General features: G+C 36.6%; 1 non-coding gene across 1 annotated transcript; it reads right to left on the bottom strand.

Annotated features, from left to right (window-relative positions):
* Positions 1-2,008: 2,008 nt before the first annotated feature.
* Positions 2,009-2,115, bottom strand: LOC146906591 (small nucleolar RNA R71). Its single transcript, XR_015020843.1, has one exon. It is a non-coding gene; the product is annotated as a small nucleolar RNA R71 (small nucleolar RNA).
* Between the last annotated feature and the right edge of the window lie 7,452 nt (positions 2,116-9,567).

Consider the following 9,567-nt stretch of genomic DNA (forward strand, 5'->3'; position numbering starts at 1 on the left):
AACTTTATCAGAGAGAAATCTGATACCTTTGAATCAGTCAAGGAACTTTGCATTCAATTTCAAAGAAAGAAAAATAGAGGTATTGTCAGGATAAGAAATGATCATGGAACAGTATTTGAAAACTCCAAATTTCATGAATTTTGTGCAGATGAAGGAATCAGGCATGAATTCTCATCTCCCATAACACCTCAACAGAATGGAGTGGTGGAAAGGAAGAACAGAACTATACTGATGAGTCATTAATTAGTCTATTTTAATGCATTATTTAGTTTAGTTTTATTAAGATTTGATTTTACTTTATTGCATATTTATTTCCTTTTTAAATCTTTTACTACAAATTGCTTTTTATTTTATTTTAGGAACGAATATATGGTGGAAGGTGTCTTGGAGCAAAAGAAAGAGGACCGGAGCAAATACAGTGCAAAAATACGAAGATACGAGACAAAAATATGTCTCTACCAAGTCAGAAGCTTGGCACGGCCCGTGCCAACATGTGGCACGGCCGTGCCACCCTCCAGGATGCTCTTTTGCTGCTTTTCTTCAAGCCCAAGTTACCCTGTTGCAGCTTTACTGATTTGCCCTTATAGTTGCTTAGATTTTAAGTCAATTGTAAAGCTATAAATAGAGTAGCATTCCATCATAAACATTCACCTCTTTTTAGAATATTTCAGTACGATTATTTTAATAAAGATTCTTTTCCTTTCTTTACTTTCTCGCAATTTATTTTATCGTCTTCTCTCTTCTCCCCCATGTCTACGATGAACGTTAGTGAGTAGACTTCTCTTGTCTTGGGATTGTTGGATAAGTCTAATGACATAATCCTAATCGAACCAAGCTTTAACCCTAATTTCATGTTGCCGTAATTTCTAATTTAGATTCACCATTTTAACATGGATTAACCATTATCAAACCGTAGAAGCGAAAGTGGAGGGTTTGATAATTGTTAATCCATCATCCCAAATATCAATTCATAAAGCGAAAACGGAGCTTTGATATTGGAACAAGTGAATCTAGACAATAATTGCAAAAGGCAGCGAAATAGTCTTTGCAGTTATTGAGACATGTGTAGTTTCAATCCTTATAAGCTTCTTCTAGTAATCAAGTCAGTGAAATAGGCTTGGTTACAAGGGGTAAACTCTCACCGGACGTTTACCGGAAAGGTGAGGGGCTAAAGGGAAACCGGTCTTTAGAAATTAAGGTGTAAAACATCAGACTAGAAGTTAAGGTTTTGGCTAGCGAAGGATTTGTCATTAGGATGAACCAATAATCCCAAGGCACTTTTACTTTATTATTGTTATTTTCTTATAATTAAAAATCCAAACTTTATTCTCAAAACCTTTATCTAATCGTTATCTAAAGTTAATTGAATTCATAACTCCCTGTCGGAACGATACTCTCTTTTACTACTATTACTTCGAAAGACCGTGCACTTGGGGTTTGGCCTATCAAGTTTTTGGCGCCGTTGCCGGGGAGTTATTGCAATTTGATTATTTTTTTTTAACGATTAGACTGAAAAAAATATTTTTCTTTATTTTATTTTATTTTATTTTATTTTTATTCTTAAAAAAAAAATTTCCTTTATTTAATTTTATTTTATTTTTTATTTCTTCTTTTGTCTTTAACTTCTTGGGAAGATAATAACGATATGGCTATGGAACGCTCTCTCAAAGAGTATGCAATCCCATCTTCAAATGAGTCATACGATGCTATTGTGTACCCAACGGTTGAGGACAATTTTGAAATAGAACCTGCACTTATCGACTTAGTGCAGCAAAATCAATTTTTCGGATTACCCACTGAGGATCCGAATTTTCATGTTTCAACCTTTTTAAGACTCAGTGGAACCGTGAATGCAAACCAAGAGGTCGTAAGACTGCACTACTTTCCTTTTTCCTTAGGGGGAAGGGCTAGTACTTGGTTTCATTCATTGAAAATTGGTTCTATAACTTCATGGCACCAAATGAGACAAACTTTTCTTTCCCGATTCTTTCCTCATTCTCAAACTGTTAAATTAAGGAATCGAATCACACAATTCACTCAAAAAGATGGAGAATCTCTTTACGATGCGTGGGAGCGTTTCAAAGAAATGCTTAGACTTTGTCCCCATCATGGTTTAGAGAAGTGGCTTATTATTCACACTTTTTATAATGGTCTTTTGTATACCACAAAAGTTTATATTGATGCAGCTGCAGGTGGAGCTTCGATGAATAAAACATACACAGGAGCATATGCTTTGATCGAGGACATGGCACAAAACCAATATCAGTGGACAAGCGAGAGAGTCATCACTGCTTCTTCACCCTCTAAAAAAGAGGTAGGTATGTATCCTTGATCATCTAGCTGCTAAGGTTGACGCACTCACACAAAAATTTGATAAAATAAATACTAGTGTTGTCACACTTGCTCCTGTATCACCTCCCTGTGAAGCTTGTGGTGTATTTGGCCATATTGGCATTAATTGCCAACTAGGTAGTGTTGTTAGCGGTCCTGAGCAAGTATTCTATAATCAAGGGTGTAGAAACAAGCAAATTTTTTTTCAAACCCCTCAAAAAAAATTTTGGACAACAAACAACACCACCCAGTTATGCAAACAACCAAAGAGTCCCTCAAAAATCCAGCTTGGAACTTTTTTTTAGAAAATTTTCTTATAAATCATTCCAAGCAGCTCCAAGAGCTTCAAAATCAAACTAAATTTATGAGTGACTCTTTTGCCAAACTTACATCGAAAGTAAACTCCATAGTTACTCACAGTGAGATGCTAGAGACTCAAACATCTCACATGGCTACTTCCTCTCAAACCTCTGAAGTCCTTCTAGGCCAAACTGAAACCAACCCCAAAGACCATATAAGTGCTATTACTTTTAGGGATGGTAAACAATTAGAGGACCCCGTTGTGAAAGTTAAGAACAATGAAGGAGAGATAGGGAGTGATGAGCCTCAAAGTGAGAAAGCCATATGAGAGTATGACAAGCCATTTGTTTCACCATCTCATGAGCCTGAAATTCCATCAACACAAGGTTTTGTTAAATCCAAGTTAGATGACCAGTTTAGGAATCCTATTGAAATACTTCCAAACAAATTGCCACCTAAACTTAAGAATCTAGAAAGTTTTTCCATACCTTGTGTCATAGGATCTAAAACCTTTGAGGAAGCCATGTGTGATTTGGGAGAGAATGTCAGTTTGATGCCATTGTCCCTTTCTGAAAGATTGGGTATAGGATAGACAAACCAATTTCTAACCGTCAAGCTAATGACTCTAAACGAGCGCTTCGTGGGAGGCAACCCACGCATTTAATTACTTTTGTTTTGTTTGTTTTTCTTTGTTTTAAATTGTTTTGTAGGTAATTGTCCAAGTGTGATTCGAAAAAACTGAAGAAATTTTTTTTTTTGAAGCCCCCTGACCAGAAGGCCCGTGCTAAGGCTGGCACGGCCGTGCCAGATGTTTTAAGCAAAATTGAAGGCTGAAGTCAGAATGTTGGCACGGACCGTGCTAAGGTTGGCATGGCCGTGCCACATCTCTAGGTAAGTATAACCTCAAAAATTTTCTTCGTCTTCCCTCATTGTCACACACAAACATCTCTCTACCTTCAAAACTTCTCTCTAAAACCTCCATAACCAACAACCTTCAAACCTTCACATCTCCATCAATTCTTCACCAAATCAACCAATTCTTTCACCAAATCAATTCTAAACTTCATTCTACACAAACCCCTTCCATCAAAAACAACTTTCATCCACCCACACATACATAGTTAGGCAATTTGGAGTGGGTGAAGATGAGGGGATAAAACCAATTGAGAAAAACAATAGGCTTAACATAGATACCCTCATTACTATGAACTTCATAAAACATCAACTGCCCATTCAATATTCACTCAAGCTCAATGTGCCTATTTTGATACTACTTCCTAACCCATCTCGGACTAACACCGTGGTGGAAGAAAATTTGTTGTATGTTGATGATGTCCAGGTACATGAGGAGCAAAATCAAGATGAAGGAGAAGGTGCTAACTTGCACCATGAGGAAGAGCACCATGACCATAAAGCCAAAGAGCTAAATAACAATGAAAGATGGGCATGGATGCGAACCGAGGTCGAGAGAATAAGCACCGAGCAACAAAGGCAAGGTGTAGAACTTTTGGGGCTAAGAAATGATGTCCAAAGAAGCAACCGCATGTCGGAAGAAAACAATGAGATGCTCCGAAGGATGATGCACGAATTTCATCTTCGAGGTCCTCCCTATGGACCTCAATGAGAAAATGTGAGCTTTCCTCTTCCTCTCTTCCCTTCTCTCTTCTTTCCCTATCTCTCACTTCTACTTCTTCTTCTTCTTTTTCTTCTTCTTCTCCTCTTTTAATTTCTTTTTCTTTTGAATCATTGAGGACAATGCTTCCCCTAAGTGTGGGTGGGGTGGGGTGGGGGGGGGGGGGGGGGGGGCTAATAAAGTGTCTAGAGTCGTAGTGTTCCAAACTCCCTTGAACTTTATTCCTTTGTTTTGTTTTTATAGCGAAAGGCATGATAAGTAGCTTATTTTTAATGTAAAATATGACATAATTTTTTTTGTTTTGTCTCTTCTTTAAAGGTTGTTTCTTGTACTTGAAAGTGGTTTCTTGTGTTTTTTGTGTTCTTGCTATACCCACATCTTGTTTTATTGTGAAAAATCTCCAATGAGAAAAGCACCCAGTTGCAATCTTTGGGCAAGTGTATGAGTAGGGATTTTAAGGAGCACGTTCTATCTTTAGTGTTAACTTAGACCCTTAAAAGTCTTTAGAGTAAAAGTAGTATAAGTTTGTGTGGGAAAATAATCAATTGTGCTTTATTGTTATATTCTCTTAATTGTTAAAGTTAAATGGGGCGGGAGAATGGCACCAACATGTGGGGGAAAGGACAATCCCTAACTTCCTAATTGTGGTGGTGACTCCCTAATTTGAACTTAAGTTCCAATTCCCTCAAATGAGGAAAATAAATTCATCAATGCTAGGAGGAAAGGACAATTACATCCAAAAGGACTTCCTACGCGGAGATGAAATAAAAAATTTTGCAGAACTGCTTAGGGTGATTTTGAATCTAGGGGGAAAGGACAATTACATCCAAAAAGACTTCCTACGAGGATAGATAGCCCCTAAGCATCTGCAGCCCCTTGTGCTTCAATTGTTAATCTTACTTAATTTTAACTAAATTCCCATCACTCTTATATGAAATGAAGAAATGACTTTTCTCGGTTACTTTAGCATTAAGGATAGAACCTGTTCCTCATAATATCTATCTTATAAAGGAGCAAGAAAAATGTTGGATTGGACACACACACTCACTTGAGACTTGATGTTGGGTTGAATAGGTTCACAATGAATGTTTGAAATTGTGATTAGTGTACTTGAAACAAAACCTTTCTTTTGAGACATGTGTTCTTAATAGTATTGTCATGATTAATCTTTTGTTACTGCTAATGTCTATTGCCTTTTGCTTGAGGACAAGCAAAGATTCAAGTGTGGGGGAGTTTGATGAGTCATTAATTAGTCTATTTTAATGCATTATTTAGTTTAGTTTTATTAAGATTTGATTTTATTTTATTGCATATTTATTTCCTTTTTAAATCTTTTACTACAAATTGCTTTTTCTTTTATTTTAGGAACGAATATATGGTGGAAGGTGTCTTGGAGCAAAAGAAAGAGGAGTGGAGCAAATACAGTGCAAAAATACGAAGATACGAGACAAAAATATGTCTCTACCAAGTCATAAGCTTGGCACGGCCCGTGCCAACATGTGGCACGACCGTGCCACCCTCCAGGATGCTCTTTTGCTGCTTTTCTTCAAGCCCAAGTTATCCTGTTGCAGCTTTACTGATTTGCCCTTATAGTTGCTTAGATTTTAAGTTAATTGTAAAGCTATAAATAGAGTAGCATTCCATCATAAACATTCACCTTTTTTTAGAATATTTCAGTACGATTATTTTAATAAAGATTCTTTTCCTTTCTTTACTTTCTCGCAATTTATTTTATCGTCTTCTCTCTTCTCCCCCATGTCTACGATGAATGTTAGTGAGTAGACTTCTCTTGTCTCGGGATTGTTGGATAAGTCTAATGACATAATCCTAATCGAATCAAGCTTTAACCCTAATTTCATGTAGCCGTAATTTCTAATTTAGATTCACCGTTTTAACATGGATTAACCATTATCAAACTGTACCATTATCAAACTGTAGAAGCGAAAGTGGAGGGTTTGATAATTGTTAATCCATCATCCCAAATATCAATTCATAAAGCGAAAACGAAGCTTTGATATTGGAACAAGTGAATCTAGACAATAATTGCAAAAGGCAGCGAAATAGTCTTTGCAGTTATTGAGACATGTGTAGTTTCAATCCTTATAAGCTTCTTCTAGTAATCAAGTCAGTGAAATAGGCTTGGTTACTAGGGGTAAACTCTCACCGGACTTTTACCGGAAAGGTGAGGGGCTAAAGGGAAACCGGTCTTTAGAAATTAAGGTGTAAAACATGAGACTAGAAGTTAAGGTTTTTGCTAGTGAAGGATTTGTCATTTGGATGAACCAATAATCCCAAGGCACTTTTACTTTATTATTTTTATTTTCTTATAATTAAAAATCCAAACTTTATTCTCAAAACCTTCATCTAATCGTTATCTAAAGTTAATTGAATTCATAACTCCCTGTCGGAACGATACTCTCTTTTACTACTATTAATTCGATAGACCGTGCACTTGCGGTTTGGCCTATCATCTACAAGAATCAACCAGATTCATGCTACATGCTAAACACCTTCCAATTTATTTCTGGGCTGAAGCTATGAATACAGCCTGTCATGTTCATAACAGAGTCACTTTGAGAACAGGCATTACAACTACCTTGTATGAACTATGGAAGGAAAGAAAGCCTACTGTAAAATATTTCCATGTCTTTGGTAGCAAGTGTTACATTCTAGCAGATAAAGATTATAGAAGAAAAATGGACCCAAAGAGTGATGAGGGAATTTTTCTGGGTTACTCTACTAACAGCAGAGCCTATAGAGTGTTTAACAACAGAACTCAAGTTGTTATGGAATCCATCAATGTGGTGGTAGATGATGTGATTAAGGAACCAATGCTTGAAGTTGTACCAGGTGTTGAAGCATATCCTGAAACATCTGCTCAAGAGAAAGTAATGCCTGAAACTGTAGAAGAACCTGAGACTAACTCTAAAGATACTGAGGTGGAGAATGCAGAATCAAGCAAAGGACCCTCAATCAGAGTTCAGAAGAATCATCCTCAAGAGCTCATTATTGGAGATCCAGATCAAGGAATCAGAACCCGAAGATCTAATGATGTTGTCTCCAACTCCTGTTTTGTGTCCAAATTTGAACCTAAAAATGTGAAGGAAGCTCTCACTGATGATTTCTGGATTGAAGCCATGCAAGAAGAACTCAACTAGTTCAAAAAAAATGAAGTATGGGATCTGGTGCCAAGGCCAAATGACATAAATGTCATTGGGACAAAATGGATCTACAAAAACAAGTTAGATGAAAATGGTACTGTTACCAGAAACAAGGCAAGACTGGTAGCACAAGGTTATACATAAGAAGAGGGATTAGACTTTGATGAAACATTTGCACCTGTTGCCAGATTGGAATCCATAAGGTTACTCTTGGAAGTGGCTTGTATTCTAAAATTCAAATTGTTTCAGATGGATGTGAAGAGTGCCTTTTTAAATGGGTACCTCCATGAAGAAGTCTACGTTGAGCAACCAAAGGGATTTGTTGATCCAAATTTTTTTGATCATGTGTACAAGCTAAAGAAGGCACTGTATATGTTGTAACAGGCTCCTAGGGCTTGGTATGAAAGACTCACAAAATTTCTAACTCATCAAGGATACAAGAATGGAGGAACAGACAAGACCCTGTTTGTTAAGAAGGACAAAGGAAGACTCATGATAGCACATATCTATGTTGATGACATTGTGTTTGGAGGAATGTCAAATCAAATGGTTCAACATTTTGTTCATCAAATGCAGTCTGAATTTGAGATGAGTCTTGTAGGAAAATTGACTTACTTTCTTGGACTGCAAGTCAAGAAAATGGAAGATACAATATTCATCTCCCAGAGCAAGTATGCCAATAACATTGTAAAGAAGTTTGGGCTAGACAATGCCAGTCATAAGAGAACACTAGCAGCCACTCACTTAAAGTTATCCAAAGATGAAAATTGTGTAGCTGTTGATCAAAGTCTGTACAGAAGCATGATTGGAAGCCTCCTGTATCTTACAGCAAGCAGACCTGACATAAATTTTGCTGTAGGAGTTTGTGCTAGATATCAAGCAGAGCCCAAAATGAGTCATCTGGTTCAAGTAAAGAGAATTCTGAAGTACATAAACGGCACCACAGATTATGGAATTCTATACTCTCACAGTAACAATTCCAGGTTGATTGGCTATTGTGATGCAGATTGGGCAGGTAGTGCAGATGACAGAAAAAGTACTTTAGGAGGTTGTTTCTTTCTTGGGAACAATCAAGTGTCTTGGTTCAGCAAGAAACAAAATTCCGTGTCTCTATCAACAGTATAAGCAGAATAGATTGCTGCAGGAAGTAGCTGCTCTCAGTTAGCCTGGATGAAGCAAATGCTGGAAGAGTATGATGTTCAACATGTTGGAGTAAGCCCTAATAGCCAATCTATGTTGATTGGGTTTGGCTTTGTATCATAATATTGATATAAGTATATATTGTGAATATATAATAATAAGACATTTCTTTATTAATTTTGTTTTGTTTCAAAAATAATAAAGTCCCTAGAATAGTTAGTCTGTTTAATGGAACATTAAGTATAACTTAGTTGTGAGACCCCGTTAAACATAAGGAAATTATTCTAAAAGTATCCGTAGTCAAGCTTTATTGAGAAGTGGGATATCATTAAAGCATAGAGACTATTATGTGGGTAGACTGATGATCACATCTCACAGATCATGGATAAAGAGTTATCAAGTCTTCCCATAGATATTAATATTAGGAGTAATATTTATATTGGATTGACCCGCCGTGAGAATACTACATAGTAAGTTATGAAATTGTCATAAGATATTCTCACAATGATAATAGTGTATATCGCTCTTAGACCTGAAACCACTATGATCCCTAGATGTGGACTCAAGTGCTTTGTTGCCATTCTAACGTTGTCTGTACAAGGATAACCATAACGTTGGTTGATGGGTACTTGATGAATCATGCTGAGGGACATGAGTGTCCTAGATGGGATTTGTCCCTCCTCATAAACAGGAGATATATCTTTAGGCCTCTTGATGAAATATGATTGTAAAACTGCATGGCCATGCCGAACTAAGTCAATATAAGATATTGGACTTGTTTGTTATTCAGTATATTTCGGAATCAAGAAATATAAACATTGATCTATACAAGGGTGACAATATCTATGCCTTGGGATCAATAAAGATATCGAGACAAAAGAGTAATTGTACACATAAGTATTATCATGGAAAGGTTTCGTCAAATCACTTGACATTCTTGTCACTTGGGTAGCAATGATGTGTTGCTAGATACCGCTCATTGTTTATAATATTAAATATTAA

Source organism: Medicago sativa, chromosome 7 (assembly GCF_051527215.1).
Source record: "Medicago sativa cultivar Bolivia chromosome 7, Bolivia_mono, whole genome shotgun sequence".
Lineage (NCBI taxonomy): Eukaryota > Viridiplantae > Streptophyta > Magnoliopsida > Fabales > Fabaceae > Medicago > Medicago sativa.